At 37.7% G+C, this 20,500-nt stretch overlaps 1 protein-coding gene across 2 annotated transcripts in view; it reads left to right on the forward strand.

The window, feature by feature from the left end:
• The window catches only part of CFAP20DC (CFAP20 domain containing), a 267,426-nt gene that overhangs the window by 120,758 nt on the left and 126,168 nt on the right, over window positions 1–20,500 (forward strand). The window lies entirely within an intron of this gene.

Here is a 20,500-nt window from a genome sequence, read left to right on the forward strand (position 1 = left end):
TGATGATGAACATTTTTTCATGTGTCTGTTAGCCATTTGTATGTCTTCTTCAGAGAAGTGTCTTTTCATATCTTCTGCCCACTTTTTGACTTGATTATTTGTTTTTTGGGTATTGAGTTTGAGAAGTTCTTTATAGATCTTGGATACCAGCCCTTTATCTGCAGTGTCATTTGCAAATATCTTCTCCCATTCTGTGGGTTGCCTCTTTGTTTTGTTGACTGTTTCCTTTGCTGTGCAGAAGCTTTTTATCTTGATGAAGTCCCAAAAGTTCATTTTTGCTTTTGTTTCACTAGCTTTTGGAGATGTATCTTGAAAGAAGTTGCTGTGGGTGATGTCAAAGAGGTTACTGCTTATGTTCTCCTCTAGGATTTTGATGGATTCCTGTCTCACATTGAGGTCTTTCATCCACTTTGAGTTTATCTTTGTGAATGGTGTTAGAGAATGGTCGAGTTTCATTCTTCTGCATGTGGCTGTCCAATTTTCCCGGCACCATTTATTGAAGAGACTGTCTTTTTTCCATTGCATGTTCTTTCCTGCTTTGTCAAAGATTATTTGACCATAGAGTTGAGGGTCCATATCTGGGTTCTCTATTCTGTTCCATTCTGTTCCATGTCTGTTTTTGTGCCAGTACCATGCTGTCTTGGTGATCACAGCTTTGTAATATAGCTTGAAATCAGGCAACGTGATGCCCCCAGCTTTGTTTTTCTTTCTCAACATTTCCTTGGCGATTCAGGGTCTTTTCTGATTCCATACAAATTTTAGGATCGTTTGTTCCAGCACTTTGAAAAATGTCATTGGAATTTTGATCGGGATGGCATTGAAGGTATAGATTGCTCTGGGTAGCATAGACATTTTAACAATGTTTATTCTTCCGATCCATGAGCATGGAATATTTTTCCATTGTTTTGTGTCTTCAATTTCTTTCATGAGTGTTCTGTAGTTCCTAGAGTATAGATCCTTTACCTCTTTGGTTAAGTTTATTCCAAGGTATCTTACGGGTTTTGGTGCTATAGTAAATGGAATCGTTTCTCTAATTTCTCTTTCTACAGTTGCGTTAAGTGTATAAGAAAGCAACTGATTTCTGTGCATTGATTTTGTATCCTGCCACATTACTGAATTGCTGGATGAGTTCTAGTAATTTGGGGGTGGAGTCTTTTGGGTTTTCCACATAGAGTATCATGTCATTTGCGAAAAGACAGAGTTTGACTTCTTCTTTGCCGAATTGAATACCTTTTATTTCCTTTTGTTGTCTGATTGCTGTTGCTAGGACTTCTAGTACTATGTTGAAGAATGGTGGCAAGAGTGGGCATCCTTGACATGTTCCTGATCTTAAGGGAAAGGCTCTCAGCTTTTCCCCATTGAGGATGATGTTCGCTGTGGGTTTTTCATAGATGGATTTTATGAACTTGAGGAATGTTCCCTCTATCCCTATACTCTGAAGAGTTTTAATCAGGAAAGGATGTTGTATTTTGTCGAATGCTTTTTCTGCATCAATTGAGAGGACCATATGGTTCTTCTCCCTCCTCGTATATTTTTTTAAAGGTTTTATTTATTTATTTGACAGAGAGAGACACAGCGAGAGAGGGAACACAAGCAGGGGGAGTGGGAGAGGAAGAAGCAGGCCTCCCGCCAAGCAGGGAGCCCGATGCAGGGCTCGATCCCAGGAACCTGGGATCATGACCTGAGCTGAAGGCAGATGCTTAACGACTGAACCATCCAGGCGCCCCCTCCCTCCTCTTATTAATATGTTCTATCACATGGATGGATTTGCGAATGTTGAACCACCCTTGCATCCCAGGGATAAATCCCACTTGGTCGTGGTGGATGATCCTTTTAATGTATTGTTGGATCCTGTTAGCTAGGATTTTGTTGAGGATTTTGGAATCCATATTCATCAGGGATATCAGTCTGAAATTCTCCCTTTTTATGGGGTCTTTGCCTGGTTGGGGGGTTAACGTAATGCTGGCCTCATAGAATGAGTTTGGAAGTTTTCCTTCTGTTTCTATTTTTGAAACAGCTTCAGTAGAATAGGTATTATTTCTTCTTTGAATGTTCGGTAGAATTCCCCAGGTAATCCATCAGGCACTGGACTCTTGTTTTTTGAGAGGTTTTTGATCACTGCTTCAATCTCGTTACTGGTTATTGGCCTATTCAGGTTGTCAATTTCTTCCTGTTTCAGTCTTGGCAGCTTATAGGTTTCCAGGAAGGCCTCCATTTCATCCAGATTGCTCATTTTATTGGCATATACTTGTTGATAATAATTTCTAATAATTGTTTCTATTTCCTTGGTGTTAGTCGTGATCTCTCCCTTTCATTCATAATTTTATTAATTTGGGTCCTTTCTCTTTTCTTTTGGATAAGTTTGGCCAGTGGTTTATCGATCTTATTAATTCTTTCAAAGAACCAACTTCTAGTTTCGTTGATCTGATCTACTGTGTTTCTGGTTTCTAATTCATTGATTTCTGCTCTAATTTTAATTATTTCTCTTCTAATGCATGGCTTAGGCATCCTTTGTTGCTTTTTCTCTAGTTCTTTAAGGTGTAGAGTTAGTTGGTGAATTCGGGATTTTTCTACTTTTTGAGTGAGGCTTGGATGGCTAGGTATTTCCCCCTTAGGACCGCCTTTGCAGTATCCCATAGGTTTTGGACTGATGTGTTTTTGTTCTCATTGATTTCCATGAATTGTTTAAGTTCTTCTTTGATTTCCTGGTTGACCCAAGCATTACTGAGCAGAGTGGTCTTTAGCTTCCAAGTGTTTGAATTTATGCCAAATTTTTTCTTGTGATTGAGTTCCAGTTTTAGAGCATTGTGGTCTGAGAATATGCAGGGAATAATCTCAATCTTTTGGTATCGGTTGAGACCTGATTTGTGACCAGTATGTGGTCTATTCTGGAGAAAGTTCCATGTGCGCTCGAGAAGAATGAGTATTCTGTTGTTTTAGGGTGGAATGTTCTGTAAATATCTATGAGGTCCATGTGGTCCAATGTATCATTCAAAGCTCTTGTTTCCTTGTTGATTTTCTGCTTAGATGATCTGTCCATTGCTGAGAGTGGAGTATTGAGGTCTCCTACAATTAACGTATTGTTATCAATATGACTCTTTATTTTGGTTAACAGTTGTCTTATGTAGATGGCTGCTCCCATGTTGGGGGCATAGATATTTACAATTGTTATACCTACTTGTTGGATAGACCCTTTAAGAATGATATAGTGTCCTTCTGTGTCTCTTATTACAGACTTTAGTTTAAAATCTAATTTGTCTGATACAAGAATTGGTACCCCAGCTTTCTCTTGAGGTCCGCTGGCATGGAAGATGGATCTCCATCCCTTCACTTTCAGTCTGGATGTCTCTTTAGGTTCAAAATGAGTCTCTTGTAGGCAGCATATGGATGGGTCCTGTCTTTTTATCCAATCTGCAACCCTGTGCCATTTTATGGGAGCAGTTAGGCCATTCAGGTTGAGAGTGATTATTGAAAGATATGAATTAATTGTCATCATGTTGCCTGTGAAGACGTTGTTTTTATAGATTGTCCCTATAAATTTCTGTTGTATATCACTCTTGGGGTCTTTCTCCTTTTATAGAACCCCCCTTAATATTTCTTGCAGGCCTGGCTTAGTGGTCACATATTCTTTCAGTTTCTGCCGGTCGTGGAAACTCTCTATCTCTCCATCCATTCTAAATGACAGCCTTGCCGGATAAAGTATTCTTGGCTGCATGTTCTTCTCATTTAGTACCCTGAATATGTCTTGCCAGGCCTTTCTGGCTTGCCAGGTCTCTGTGAATAGGTATGACGTTATTCTGATGTTCCTCCCTCTGTACGTAAGGACTCTCTTCCCCCTAGCTGCCCTTAAGATGGTTTCCTTGGTTCTAAGATTTGCAAGTTTTACTATTACATGCCAGGGTGTTGGCCTGTTTTCCTTGATCTTGGGAGGGGTCCTCTCTGCCTCTAGGACGAGAATGTTTGTTTCATTTGCCAGATTAGGGAAGTTCTCAGCTACGATTTGCTCAAATACATCTTCTAGTCCTCTCTCTCTCTCCACTCCCTCCGGGATTCCAATTATTCTGACATTGGAACGCTTCATGGTGTCACTTATTTCTCTGATTCTATTTTCATGGATTCTGAGTTGTTTTTCCCTGGCCTCCTCTTTTCCCTTTTTATCTATTATATTGTCTTCCAGGTCGCTTATTCGTTCTTCTGCCTCACTTACCCTAATTGTTAGATTATCTAGATTGGATTGGAGCTCATCGATAGCATTTTTAAATTCTGCCAATTCACCTTTCATTTCTGCCCTTAGAGACTCTATGTTGTCATTAATTGATTTCTCCATTCTAGCCATTGTCTTCACAATTGCTAGCCTGAATTCGTTTTCCGACATCTTGATTATATCTGCATCCATTTGTAAATCTGCAGCATAAGTCATAATCTCTGAGTCTTTTCTATTTTGGGGGTTCCTCCTCCTAGTCATTCTGTTGATGGGTGTTTGAGGGAATGTATAGAGTCCAAATTATTGACCAGAACCCAAGCAAGATGCACCTGTTTTCTTGGGACCTTAGGGTTGCTGGCCTCTCGTTTTCCCAGCCTGCCTTCTGGGGGAGGGGCCTGCCGCACTGTTACTCAGGCAACCCTGTTTGGGTGGAGTTGCCCTGCCCCCCTGTGGCAGGGGATGGGCTCAGTGGGAATCAGTTTTGGGGGCTTTTGTTCTCTGGCAGCTTTCCCTGGCGGCTTTCTGCATCTCTTCTGTGAGTCAGAGCAGAAGAGACCGTTTCCAAGCCTCTGCCTCAGAGCAGAGACACCGCAGTCTGTTCTTCAGTGAGCTCTCCAGGCCACACTGTCTCCGTTTCTGTCCGTGCTGCTGTAAACTGCAGTGTCCTGGGTTGTGCACCCCTCTGCATCGCCCCCAGTCCTGCCTCCAGGTCGGGGCACATCTCTGCCCTTTGTGCTTCTAAAACTGCCAGCTGCTCCCAGTTCACCCACAGGACCCCGCCACTCCAGGTTTCTGCCCCGGGGGCTGCCCTAAAATCCTTTCCCCCCTGCTACCAGTCTGCGAGTCTGTGTCCCGTCCGCAGCGAGCGAGGCTGTCGCTCACTGGCGGTGTAGGATCCCCACGGCCAGGCACTCTCCCACTGCAGTTTATCCTCCGATATCTGCCCGCAGAATCAGGGCTCCCCGCTTCATACCTCAAAACCAACCACCTGCGATATTCTCCTTGTAGAGATCCAGATCTTCTTACATCTCAGGTTGGATTCATGGGTACTCAGAGTGGTCTGGTAGATATCCCGCTCAATTCCAGGGACCGGTTGAAATAGGGTCCCCTACTTCTTCGCCATCTTTCCTTCCTCTCAATAAAATCTTTTTTAAAAAAAAGATGTCAACATTCAAAAAGCTCTGCCATTGTCCAGTATATACTATCTCATTACTCTGTGTACATTTCATGAAGTCATTTGAGAGGAATTATATTTATATATTAATATTCTAATGATCATGTTAAAATAGAAAAATTAGTTGGTCCTAGAAAGATAGGAAATATACACATTATTCATTATATGATTAATAAATACACTCTGCAGATAACTGAACCATCTAGAATTTATAAGATGGCACAAATTCTCCTGCTAAGATAGTCTTAAACAACTGAAAGTGTTGAGAGAATACTGATGCTTCCTTTTGATTTTTGTCTGGGATTATTTTTAACAAAATCAATTTTTCTAGAAGCCCAGGAAACAGGGCAGCACATAAGATGGCAAAGGTGATTTCTTAGAAGTTTGTATAAAGTAGACTTCAGACTTATGCTCTGTCTGGATGAGTGTCTGAGAAATCCTTGGTTCACTCTGTGGAATAGGACACTGTGCCTATAAATTTCATTTGATAATAATACACAGCAGTGCATTAACAGCTCCCCAGAGAGATCACAAGCCAGGAAGTGCAGCCACTCATCTTATGTACCATTTAAAGGCTATACAAGAAAGTGAAAGCCTTCATTTAAAAAAAAATATCACCCAGCTAATAAGAAACCTCAAAATTTATAGAAATATATGTGCATTCTGTATCAGATCATAGGAGGTGAATCATAACCTGATTAGTATTTTTAAATAAATGTAAGGAAAAAAGTAAATCAAAATATGGCATATTAAATGCAAGTTTTTATTTCTGATCCTTCCTCAAGTCCCACTAAAATTATAGGAATAAAAATAGTAATAAATCCACCAGGATGAATAGGATGGGAGAGTAGAAAACAATAGGCAAAGTGTGTTCATAAATTTTGTAAGATTGAGGAGTGACAACTAACTTAGAAGAGCAGAGAAAGCTGAAACTATTGGGTTTACAGAGAGGTTTGCCAATGAGATTCATAACATAGAACCTCAGAGGGACTCAAGAATTGGCAGCCCTAGATACTGCCAAAGGCAGGAGAAGAGGTGTGGCTAAAAACAAGGAGTTTAGTAGAAATTCTATATGGGTTGCTATAGGATCCCAGATCCCCCTTCCAACTACAAATAAGCAGACAACAGGATATTTATTCTCTGGAGAAACTGAACCAGAGAACTTCTCAACTCAGATACATTGGGTACATGGTAGATAGACACCAAAACTAACAGCAAGAAAGAAATAGATAAAGTAAGGAATACGTATATGTTTTCTCAGTTAAGAAAACATACTGCATCTATAAAATAGAAATAATTTGTTCTTGGCTGTATTTCAATAAGCATTTTGCTAAAGTTTATTATAAGTTTTTTATGTAATTTAGAAACATTTACAAATCATAGGTGTGCAGCTTTAGGAATTAACACAAATATGAAAACGTTTCTGTAACCACCACCCAGATCAAGAAATAGAACATTAAAAACATCTCAGAAACCTTACTTAAATCTCCTCCCAATTATGACCCTCTCTCTTCTTAGAGAGGTAACTCTCTCCTGACTTCTAACACTACAAATTAATTTTACCTATTTTTGAAGTTTATTTAAATAAAATCATATGGTACATATTCTTTCATATATACATTCTTTAACAAAAACTGTGTTTGTGAGATTCATCTATATTGTTTATTTAATTACTGTACAGTATGCCATTGTGTGAATGCCCCACAGTTTATTTCTCTATTTTAGGCAATTTTGAATATTACTGCTGGAATCATTCTACATTTCTCTTGGAGCATCTAGGTGGGCTTTCTTTGGATATTTATCAAGGAGCTAATGAACACATATTTTAGCATTCTTAATTTCAGTTATTATATTTTTTGATTCTAGAATTTCCATTAAATTCTTTTTCATAGTTTCCATTCCTCAGCTGAAATTCTCTATCTCATTATCTAATTTCTCAAATATATTAATCAAAGTTATTTTAAAAGCCTTGGCTCACAATTCCAATATCTGTCTCTCCTGTGGGTCTGTTTTTATTGTCTGTTTTTCTCTTGTCCTTGTATCCTGACTTGTCTAATAAGTTTTGAGTGAATAAGTTTCATATCACTGGACATTTTGACTCAGAAACTATACAGCTATTTTGAGACTCTGTATTGTATTGTCTTTCCCCAGAGACTTAGAATCAAAAAAAAAAAAAATGTTTAAAAGAAACCCAAAAGACTGAAAATTGGATCAAAATGTTAAGAATATTAGAAGTTAGTTCAAGAGGACCACCAGCAGAGTAATAGGATTCTAAGATGAGAGGCTAGAGAAAGCAGGAAGGATGATATATAGGAAGATTTCCCAAGGGGCGCCTGGGTGGCTCAGTCATTAAGCGTCTGCCTTCGGCTCAAGTCATGATACCAGGGTCCTGTGATCGAGTCCCACATCGGGCTCCCTGCTCAGCAGGAGGCCTGCTTCTCCCTCTTTCACTCCCCTTGCTTGTGTTCCTTCTCTCGCTGTGTCTCTCTCTGTCAAATAAATAAATAAAATCTTTAAAAAAAAAAAAAAAGGAAAATTTCCCAGAATTAAAGGCCAGGTTTTTTCATATTGATGCAGCTCATCAAAAACAGAAAAAGAAGCAGAAAATGAAAAAGAAAATGAAAAGAAAAAAAGAACCACCATTGTATAATTTAAGAATAGGAGGGAGAAAGAGAAAAGATTACTTAAGCTTCCAGAATTTTTTTAAAATTCAAGTTGCATACAAAGGAGTAGGAATGCGAATAATGATGTCTGACTTCACACAACAACATTAGATGGTAGAAGACCTTAAAACTATAACTTCAAAAGTCTGAGGAAAAATGATTTTCAACTTAGAATTCTATACCCATCCAGTCAATTATTTTTCTCTTCCAAATATTTATTTAAATTCTAGTTAGTTAACATATAGTATAATATTGGTCTCATGAGTAGAATTTAGTGACTCACCCCTTATGTATAACACCCCGTGCTCATCATAACAAGTGCATTCCTTAATACCCAACACCCATTTAGCCCATCCCCCACCCACCTCTTTCCATCAACCCTCAGTTTGTTCTCTATCGTTAGGAGTCTCTTATGGTTTGCCTCCCCCTCTTTCCTTCTCTTTCTTTTTTCTTTCCACATGTTCATCTGTTTTGTTTCCTAAATTCCACATATGAGTGAAATCATATTGTATTTGTCTTTCTCTGACTTATTTCACTTAGCATGATACACTCTAGTTTCATCCACATCACTGCAGATGGCAAAATTTCATTCTTTTTTATGGCTCTTGATGACTACAGTAATATAGTCATAGTTTGGTTATTGTTAATAATGTTGTTATAAACATTGGGGTGAATGCACCCCTTCAAGTCTGTATTTTTGTGTCCGTTGGGTAAATACCTAGTAGTGTAATTGCTGAATTGTAGGGTAGTTCTATTTTTAACTTTTTGAGGAACCTCTGTACTGTTTTCCAGAGTGGCTACACCTGTTTGCATTCCCACTAACAGTGTAAGAGGGTTCCCCTTTCTCCACATCCTCACCAACATCTCTTGTTTCCTGTGTTGTTAATTTTATCCATTCTGACAGGTGTGAGGTGGTATCTCATCATGGTTTTGATTTGTATTTCCCTGATAATGAGTGATGTTGAGCATTGTTTCATATTTCTGTTAGCCATCTGGATGTCTTCTTTGGAAAAATGTTTATTCATGTCTTCTGACCTTTCTTAATGGGATTATTTGGTTTGGGGGTGTTGAGTTTGATAAGTTCTTTACAGACTTTGGATACTAACCCTTTATCAGATATATCATTTGCAAATATCTTCTCCCATTCTGTAGGCATGCCTTTTGGTTTGTTGATTGTTTCCTTCACTCTGCAGACACTTTCTATCTTGATGAAGTCCCAATAGTTCATTTTTGCTTTTGTTTTCCTTGCCTCTGGCAACGTGTCTAGTAAGAAGTTGCTATGGCTAAGGTCACAGAGGTTGCTGCCTGTGTTCTCGTCTAGGATTTTGATGGATTCCTGTCTCACATTTAGGTCTTTCATCCACTTTGAGACTATTTTGGGGAATGGTGTAAGAAAGTGGTCCAGTTTCATTCTTCCACATGTTGCTGTCCAGTTTTCCCAACACCATTTGTTGAAGAGACTGTCTTTTTTCCATTGGATATTCTTTTCTGCTCTGTTGAAGAGTAGTTGACCATATAGTTGTGGGTCCATTTCTGGGTTCTCTATTCTGTTCCATTGATCTATGTGTCTGTTTTTGTGTCAGTGCCATAATGTCTTGATGACTACATTAATATAGCTTGAAGTCCAGAATTGTGATACTCCTGCTTTGCTTTTCTTTTTTAGGATTGCTTGGGCTATTCAGGTCTTTTGTGGTTCCATATTTTTTCCAAAATAGGAAGTCAGAAATATTATCTAAAGCACAAGGGCAGAAATGTCAATATAAGGCTACTATTTATAAACACAGAAGTACCAGAAGATTTAGAGGCTATTGCTGAAAGGCTTGAGAATAGTTGCCTCTGCACTGTAGGACTAGGGGATGTGTGAGGTTAGTGAATGATGACTTTTTCTCATAATTACAGTACCATTTGTATTTTTGAACAATATACATATATTTTGATTTATAATTAATTTTTTTAAAGTGAATGATAATCAATAAAATTCCAAGAACAAACATTGGCATGATTTCTTTTAGAAGGCCTGAAAAAAAGGCTTATGAATGTGGCATCTCAGATTGCCTAAAATGTTCTGAGTAGACTTGAGGAAGCACGGTGTGGTTCAGGTGCTGTGGAATTTAACCCCATATTCTTCATTTAGCTTCCATTTAACCTTGCACAAGTGCTCACCCTGTCTCTATGCTTCAATTTCTGCATCAGTAAAATGAGTTAAAGTAAAATACTATTACATTACCACTGAAGGCATGAAGTGTATAAACTGAGAACATATTGAAGAAGTTAAATTGATATTGTAGAGACTAAAGACACAGATTAATGGTCCCACAGTCTATTGCTGTGATCACGTACCAACTTTGTGCTTTGTGTGAGTTCTGAACATCTCTGAGCATTATTTCCTCATTAGTTATTATAAGGTTGTTTTTAAGATCCAATAAACTATAAATATATATGTGAAAAGACATAAACTATAATTCATGGTGTAGATGCTACCATTTCTCTGCCTCCTATAATCAGGCACTGGAATGACAGCCTATGCTTCAAGGAGCTTGGGATCTCTCAGGAAAATATACATGTACATATTGATTGTTATACCTGGAGGAAACTTCCCTAATGGGCTTAACAAGCACTGGGAGGAGAGTTGGAGCACTTAACTCTCACTTGATAGAGCCACTTGGAGAGGCACTTGGATGTCACAGACCTACCAAGTTACAAAAAACTTGACTAACATAAGGTTGCCAATTTTTAAATTCACCAAATCAGGGCATTAAAACAGACAGACAAACAAAAAAAACTACAATTATTGTAATCATTTAATTAATTGAGAAGACATTTAAACACACACACATATTAGGAAGGTGTTAATTTCAGAATAAAGGCTGACATTGTCACTGCAGACCAGTGAAAATGACTTAATGGGTCAGTATCTGTCCATAGAGCAGTGTTTGGTCTGTACTCACCTAAAAATATAAATTTTCCAAACTATATCCTGAAGGAAAAATAACAATTTCTCAACTAATGAAATAATTTTTCAGGTAATGGAAGTAGACAAGAAAGGAAGGCATTTCAGGAAAAGGAAAGAGTGTGTATGTATAAAGGCATGGCATCATGAATAGATCTGATGCAGTCAAGGAACAGAAAGTTCAGTATGGTACATGGCAGAGGTGGGAGGTGTAATTTAATATAATATTTTATTACTAGGCCGCATACTTTGACATAAAGAGGTAGAGCAAGTTTCCTATCCTCAGAGTTCTCTGTGTAATTTTAGACAGCAGAAAAATAAACACTGCAAAAGTTCATTTTCAAGACAATTTGATAAAAGGGGACAAAGGATAACACAGTATGGGGCAAATTGAGTGTCCCTGGTCAAGGAGGTTGGCAGCAGAAGTGATAACAATGATGATGGTGCTAATAGAAGCAGTAGGTGTTCTAAACACTTTATATATATATGAACTTAATTTAATGCTCATACAAACTCTATAAAGTGTTTGTTATTATCCCCATTTTACAGATAAGGAAACTTAGGCACAGAGAAGTCAGATAATGTGTCCAGTGTCACACAATTGTTAAGTAGTAGAGGCAGGTTTTGAACCCTGGTAATAGGACTCAAGTTTATATTCCTAATTACTACAGTCAGTGTTCTGCCTTTCTTGGGAGGATGGAAGGGAGGGGAAATTTAAAGAAAGAGAGAGACAGAAGATAACATCATGGAATAAGAATGCCAGGATTTGGTGACTGGCTGTGTTAAGGGTGTCTGTATTCAATAAGTAATGGATGTCCCTTTGTCTTTCATACTGAAAGTAGAGGGAGGGACATTTTCTTCTGCAAAGACAGTTCTGTTAGTCATAAGGTTGAGACGTTTATCATAGGAAACTCTTTTACCTGTTTCTTACATTTCATTCTGAGATTCAACTTAAACATACTGTATTAAATGCTTGCTTAAGCTCAGTACCCCGTTGCCCTTAGTTTATTTAAGCTGCTACATTTCACTCTAGAACCTCTTAAACTCACCCAAGCTAGGAAATGTTGCCCAATTACATTGCTGTTCTCTGTTTACACAGTGGCATATAATAGAAAGTGAATTATTGGGACCCTAAAACAAGCAATTAACCAGTTTTTCACTTGCCCAGAGGAATGGCTGATGCTGGACAAGTAGTAAAGCATGTTGATTCAGTTGAATTTATGACATAATTTTATGGTTCCTGAGGAAACGTGGACTGGCATTTTTAGGCATTTGCATGACTGAATTATTGATTAACTTAAATCATTACTACATTTAAAAAAAAATCGTAACTTGGGGCGCCTTGGTGGCTCAGTCGTTAAGCGTCTGCCTTCGGCTCAGGTCATGATCCCAGGGTTCTGGGATGGAGCCTCGCATCGGGCTCCCTGCTCAGCAGGAAGCCTGCTTCTCCCTCTCCCACTCCCCCTGCTTGTGTTCCCTCTCTTGCTGTGTCTCTCTCTGTCAAATAAATAAATAAAATATTTTTTAAAAATCATAACTTAAATCACTCTGCATTTTAAAAAAAAACAATATATGTACAGATAGTTAGATAAGAGAAAAACAAGAGAGCCAAGAGAAGAGAGGAAAGAACAAACAATTATCCACTAAGTATGGACTTATGCTCTGCCAGTGATAATTTTACAGGTCTCCTGACACCCCAGTTCAGTGCTTTCTAAAATATCAGCACTTGGACATATGTGTTCTGTGTTCAGAAATGCAAGAAGAAGAGAATAATTAAAAGAATGATTTCAGACTGAGAGTCCCTTGAGGGCATAGGTTAAGTCTCCATATTTTTACCTCTAGCACGTGACCTGGCACTGGTAATCTGTCATACACGTTTGATGAATTAATGAAGTAAGAGTGGGCTAATTGTTTGTTCAATTATTCATTCAGTCATTCTCTCTCTTCATAAGCCTTTATTGAATGTCAAGCAATGTGAAGAAAATTATCCCTTCAAAGGCCACAGAAAAAAACTAGAAATACTGATGTATTGCCTTAATAGACTCATGGAGCGGGGAGGGGCCTTAGAGACCATGTAATCCAATGTCCTAATTATACAGAGAGGAAACAAGACCCATGGAAATAAGGCATCTTGTGCTGAGGTCACAGAAGGTGCAACTCTAGGCCAAGCCTCTGGCTGTTCCTTCCTCAACAGTATACATATTTACCTTCCTCAATAACTGGAATGCTTTAGTGTTTTTAATAATCAGCACTGTTGAGTGTTTTCCTGCCTCTCTATCTCCAGGTCATGTGATGCACATCATATTCAGATCTTTTCAGTTTAAGGCTGCATTCCCACTCCTTCCTGCAGCGGAGTTGAACTCAGATTGCCCTTGCCTAGTAAACCACCCCAGGGCAAGAAAAAAGAGCTAAGATTTCAGCATAGCAGAGGTGCCCAGCCAATAGTAGATCCCACAAAAATGGGTTATGAGTATCTATATATCAAGACACAGACTTATTCTGATTAAAATATCAATTGTATTTTATAAGTAAGTATTATAAATATTATTTATATTAGAACCTCATATCCTAAAAATTCTAAGGATAATAATTCCATTTATAATGTCATCCCAAATAAATAAATACCTAGGAATAAACTTAATCAAGGAGATGAAAAACTTGTTCACTGAAAACTATGCAACATTGCTAAAGGAAGTTAGAGAAGACCTAAGTGAATGGAAATAAATACATGTGATATGTATGGATTGAAAGACTTGATGTTGTTAGGATGTTGGTATGACCCAAAGAGATCTAGAGATTCAGTGCAATCTCTCAGTATTTCAATGGCCTTTTTCGCAGAAATGAAAAAGCTAATCCTCAAATTCGTATGGAATTGCAAGGGGACCAAAATAGCCAAAAACAATCTTGAAAAAGAAGAACAAATTTGGTGGATTCACACTTCCCAATTTCAAAACTTAATCCAAGAGTTGCAGTAATCAAACAGTTTGGTATAATTAGAATGGACATATACACCAACGGAATAGAATTGAGTCCAGAAATGAATCCATACATCTAATTTTGACAGGGGTGCCAAGAACATTCAATGAGGATAGAGGAGACTCTTCAACAAATGGTTCTGGACAATTGGATATCCACACACAAAACAATGAGTATGGACCCCTACCTCATGCCATATATAAAAACTAACTCAAATGGATCAGTGACCTAAATATAAGAGCTAAATAAAACTCTTAGGAAAAAAGTAGAGCTTAATCTTCATGACCTTAGATTTGGCAATGGATTCCTAGATATGACCCAAAGCACAGCAGCAAAATTTTAAAAATAGATAAATTGGACATTAAAACTTCAAACTTTTATGTATCAAAGAACACTTTTAAGAAATTGAAAGACAACCTACAGAATGGGAGAAAATATTTGCAAATCATATATCTGATAGGATAAATATGCTGATTCTACATATAGAGAGTATATATATGGAATATTCTGATATCTTCCAGTATCTGGAATATGTAAAGGACTCTTACAACTCGACAACAGAAAGACACACAACCCAATTAAAAAATGGTTGAAGGACTTAACTACTGTTAAGTATTTGTCCAAAGAAGATATACAAATCGTTGACAAACATATAAAAAATTGCTCAATGGCATTAGTCATTAGGGAAATGCAAATCAAAACCACAAGGAGATACCACCGCACTCACTAGGATGGCTATAATTTTTTTAAATAGAAAACAAGTGTTGGGGGCACCTGGATGGCTCAGTCATTAGGCATCTGCCTTCAGCTCAGGTCCTGGGATTGAGCCCCACGTTGAGCTCCCTGCTCCGCGGGAAGCCTGCTTCTCCTTCTCCCACTCCCCCTACTTGTGTTCCCTCTCTTGCTGTGTCTCTCCCTGTCAAATAAATAAATAGTCTTTTAAAAAAAGAAAAGAAAACAAGTGTTGGCAAGGGTGTGGAGAAATTGGAATCCTTGTACATTGTTAATGGGAATGCAAAACGGTTCACCCACTATGGAAGATAGTTTGGCAGTTCCTGAAATGTAAAACACAGAATTACCATATGAACCTGCAGTGCCACTCCTTGGTATATACCCAAAAGAATGGAAAACAGAAACATGTACATGCATGTTCATTGCAGTGTTATTCACAATAACCAAAATGTGGAAACAGCCCAAATGTTCATCAACAGATAAATGGATAAACAAAACATGGTATGTATTATACACACAGAGAAAAAGTCACATATTGCATCATTCCATTTATATGAAATGTCCATAAATCCATAAAGAAAGAATGCAGATTTGTGGTTGCCAGGGACTGGGAGTTGGAGGAAATGGACAGAAACTGGCTAATGGATAAGGGATTTTGCTTTGGAATGATGGAAATGTTTTGGAACTACATAGAGGTGGTGGTTGCACAACACAGTGAGTGTACTATGTGCCAATGAATTGTTCACTTTAAAATGCTTAATTTTTACTGATATATTAATGTGAATTTCTCCTCAATAAAATATTTAAAAAAAAAGAGTAAAGGCATGATTCATTTCAGGATAGCCAGGTGTTTGGTGTAGTTCAGGCTTATTTACCCGTTTAAATATCAAGACCTTTTATTATAAAAAACACATACTAAGACATGGTGGTTTTGTTTCCATTATAATGAAACAATTGACATAAGTATTTGTCTATTATTAATAATAAACATTTTCATAGTACTTTCTATGTACCAGGCACTGTTCTTAGGCCCTTACAAACATTAACTTATTTAATCATCACAATAACCCTATAAGGTATTATTTTTTTAATCCATGATTTACAGGTAAGACAACCAAGGGCACAGAGAGGTAAATTATCATGCCAAAGTCGCACAGCTAATAAGTGATGTTTTTTTATTTATTTATTTTTATTATGTTCAATATAAGTGATGTTTTAATGCATAAAGTGCTTTATGTATGTATTAAAATTGGTGACTTAATTTTTTTTTTAAGATTTATCTATTTGAGAGAGAGAGTGCGCATGTGCGCGCAAGCAGGGGGAGGGGCAGAGGGAGAGAGAGAATGTCCAGCGAAATCCCTGCTGAGTACAGAGCCCAAAGCTGGACTTGATCTCATAACCCTCAGATCATGACCTGAGCCCAAATCGAGTTGGACACTTACCCAACTGAGCCACCCAGGCACCCCAATGACTTAATTTTTAAAGCTAGTAAGATCTTCATCAGAGATATCCAACACCTACAAGAATGGTTCACTTTATGGTGGCATTATAGCCAAAGAAAGCCAAACAGGGTTACAAAGTCACTCAAACATTCGAATATACTAACTCATACTGGGAGCAAAGACAGCAAAAAACCCACCACCTGGTTGTGTTTCAATGCTACATGAGCAAATCTCAGTTTTCTCATAGCCTTCTCCTCCATGTACCATTTTGCCATTCTGAGCTGACCATTCCAGCCAACACTGCATTCTTTCAGATTTGTTAGCAAAAGCACCTTAAATTCAACTGTGTCATTTTCCAGTGTTAATCAAGCAGTCTTCATGTTTCCATACACATTCTCTTACAGAAGATAGAACTTGTCTGGAAGAACAATGCAGGTAGGCCTCGGTCCCTTAGTATCTGATTACCAGCTTGATTTGTTATTTGCCATCTGGGGAGAAAGATGTGATATCCAAATAAAATGTGTGTGGAGTACTTCTCAGGAGATAGTTGAGCAAAGAACAACCAAAGAAGAAAAGTGGAAGACTTAGCAGCTGCTTTTAATCTAGGTCAGCTGTTATTAAGGGGCCTTCAGCCATGACCATTTATTGAGCATCACCTTTGAACCAGATGCTGTACTAAATATATCGTTGGGATTCTCTCCCTATTCTCTCCCACACTGGCAACCCTGTGGCAGAATTGTCTTCTTTCACTTCCTAGAATGCGCCAGAGTCGTCCTGCCTTCAGAGGCTTCAAATACTCTGTTCCCTCCACCTGAATGATCCCTCCCATCCATTTCACCAGGACAACTTCTGCTTATCTTTTATGACTCAGTTTAAATGTCTCTTTACTAGAGGCGCCTGGGTGGCTCAGTTGGTTAAGAGACTGCCTTCGGCTCCGGTCATGATCCTGGAGTCCCAGTATCTACTTCTCCCTCTGACCCTCCCTCCCTCTCATGCTCTCTCTCTCTCTCTCAAATGAATAAATAAAATCTTTTTAAAAATAAAAAATAAGTAAATGTCTCTTTGTCAGAAAAGACTTTCCCTGATACCCTTAACCTCTTTCATTACACCTTGAACTTCTCCTTTGGAGCGCTTAATAAAATTATAATTGAATAGTTACTTATAATATAATCTGTTTCATATTCTTTATTAGGTGTAAGCTTCAAGAAGACCAGGACAGAGTCACTCTAGCTCACCACGAGATTCCCTGGCACACAGTAGAGGCTCAATAAGTATTTGCTGAATGATAAAATGAGTAAATGAATGAATGAAGGCAGACCGTGCCCTCTATGTACTCACAGTTTAGCACTATTTATTTTTTATGTAGGACCCATGCTGTATTCAGAATTCTTTCTCTTTTTTTTTAAGATTTTATTTATTTATTTGAGAGAGAGTGAGTGAGAGACAGAGAGAGCTGGAGCAGGGGTGGAGGGGCAGAGGGAGAGGGAGAAGCAGACTCCCTGCTGAGCAGGGAGCTCAACACAGGGCTGGATCCCAGGACCCCAGGATCATGACCTGAGCTGAAGACAGACGCTTAACCGACTTAGCACCCAGGTGCTCTAGAAATTCTTATTTTTTGATTAAGCCATGAATGGTAAAAAATAAAATAAAGTGGCCCAGTAATTGGATATGGAGAAGGGAGTATTTACTGGTGAGGTGGGTGGTGGGGAGCTGAGTTAACTTCCACTTCGGTTTATCAAAACATCCAACTACCAGGTCATAAAGCTCTTTCATAGTTTGGTTTCACAAAAATGAGACTAAAGATCCTCTCTATGTATTCCTCCACAAAGTTTGAGAGTGAGTAGTTGCTAAATGGGCTTAACAATTCATCTTTATTTTAAAAATAATAAACTGATCTTTTTTTCTTTGATTCCTCCTTTTATTGCAGGTTTTATACTGTTCACAGTCTCCCTTGATGAATAACCCAATGAGTAGTGAGACAGTTGTGGGTGCAAAGGAAGAGTAGATGTATAGAAAGGAAAAGTGGCACAGAAGGGATTTATCCTTTTACTGTGAAATCTGATCTGCATGTCAACCACGATCCTGTTAAATTCAGACTGGAGTTTTGTCATAGTCTCTGCCTTGGATTTGGGGTTACCAGGGATTTTCGGCTATTTCTTGTTAGATGGAAACTCAGGTTTTGTTTTGTATACATTTCAATTTTATATGGCACTGTACCCTGGTCGCTGTACCACACAATCCCTATAAGCTAAAGTTTCCACGACTTGTTTTTATGTGATTGAGAATACAGCATTTTCTTTCACGGTCTTATAGCCTACAGAATTCTCTGCCTCTTTTATTATAAAATCTTAGTTTATCAATATTGGCATTGAAGTGGAAATTATCTTTTTCTACCTCAGAAGAGTTTGAAATGATATGTCAAGTATATATCTGGAGTTAGCTTACTTATTTTTCCAAATGTTTTCTATTTTGAGAGTTTATCTACTCAACTACTTTATATTGATTTTCTAAATGTCGATGACAAATAAGAAATGAACAAACAAAGAACACCTGAAAACTAAGATTTGTAAATCTACTGCATTTTTAATGACTGGAGCATTAGGACACTTAGAAACCATTACATTGCTGATGAGTATTTAAGTTTTTAGTTAAATGATTCATTTCCTTTTCAAGATTAGGACATTAGGGTCTAATTAGGAAACTGCCATGACTTGGGTGCATATAAACCTAACATCATTTGCCTTTATAAATGTCGTTAGAGTTTATACTTACATAGGACATTTTTTGAGGGATGATTGGTTGAATTTTTGTTACTACTCATATTCACATATACACACACACAAATTTTTTCCACTACATTCTAAAATTAGAAATTTTACCTGGGTGGCTCAGTCGTTAGGCATCTGCCTTCGGCTCAGGTCATGATCCCAGGGTCCTGGGATTGAGCCCCGCATGGGGCTCCCTGCTCCGCAGGAAGCTTGCTTCTCCCTCTCCCACTCTCCCTACTTGTGTTCCCTCTCTCGCTGTGTCTCTCTCTGCCAAATAAATAAATAAAATCTTTAAAAAAAAAAGAAATTTTACTTATAAAAATTAAAAACACAGACATTTTTATGTAGAAGAAAATAAAGCCCACACTTAAGCTAACCATCAAAAGTTATTTTACATTTAAATATATTTCATTTTAGTCTTTTTGCCATGCACACATTTTATTTATTGATTTTCTACAGTAGAGTTAGAGTTTTGTATATATTACTTTCACTTAACTTCCTATCATGAATCTTTCCCACATCATTAAGCCATCTTCATAAATAGAATTTCTTGTGGCTCTTTACTGGTAATTCAAGTTGTTTATTTTTCAAAAATTATAAACACCTATTTACATAGATCTTTCATCTGAGTTTCTGATTTTTTTTTTTTTTTTTTTTTTTTTTTGCTTTAGAAAAGACTCAGGGACACCTGGGTGGTGCAGTCAGTTAAGCAGCCAACTCTTGGTTTCAGCTCAGGTCATGATCTCTGGGTCATCAGATCAAGCCTTGAGTCCCATTTGGGGCTCCACGCTCATAGCAGAGTCTGCTTAAGACTATCCTTGTCCCTCCGCCCCTCCCCACCTGGCAAGCATGTGCACGCACGCTCTCTCTCTCTCTAATAAAAAAAAAGAGAGAGAAAAGATTCGTAAAGTGAAATTATGGAGTAAAATGGCTTGTAAATTTTTAAGGCTTTTGATACATTTAGGAGAATTGCTTTTTGGAATACTAATACCGATTTAATTCCTGCTTACGACGTATGACAAGGCTTAATATGTTTGCCATAAGAGAGATCATACAAATAAATAAGAACATAATGTTCTAATACCAAAATGGGTTAAGAACATGAACACAAAATTTACTAAACTGGAAATTTGTATATCCATGTAAATATATATGAATGATATCAAATTTCATTAGGAATACGAATTACAATAATAAAAATACTATTTTAATTATAATAAACCTTTCTTTGAAAATATTCAAAGGTAAGATGTTAACATTAGGGGAAGCTGAGTAAAAGGTATTAAGAACTCTACTATTTCTGTAACTTTTCTGTAGATCTAAAATTATTTCAAAATAAAAAGTTAAAAATTTACTCATATAGTGGCTGTAGGTGCTTATTCAACTATGTCTTTGTATCATTGATCTCTTACAAATGAGCCACTGTACTCCCAGAAATCTGCATCAGAGCACACCTAACTAGCTCTTTTCTTGAGTCACCTTCTAGTATTGAAAAATAAGTACAAAATCTATCCAGTGAATGCTCTCATTTATTGTACAAGTCTCTGAACCTGCTCTGTATGTTATACACTTTATCTCATTTAATCTTTCC

This window comes from Neomonachus schauinslandi, chromosome 1, assembly GCF_002201575.2.
Source record: "Neomonachus schauinslandi chromosome 1, ASM220157v2, whole genome shotgun sequence".
Taxonomy (NCBI): domain Eukaryota; kingdom Metazoa; phylum Chordata; class Mammalia; order Carnivora; family Phocidae; genus Neomonachus; species Neomonachus schauinslandi.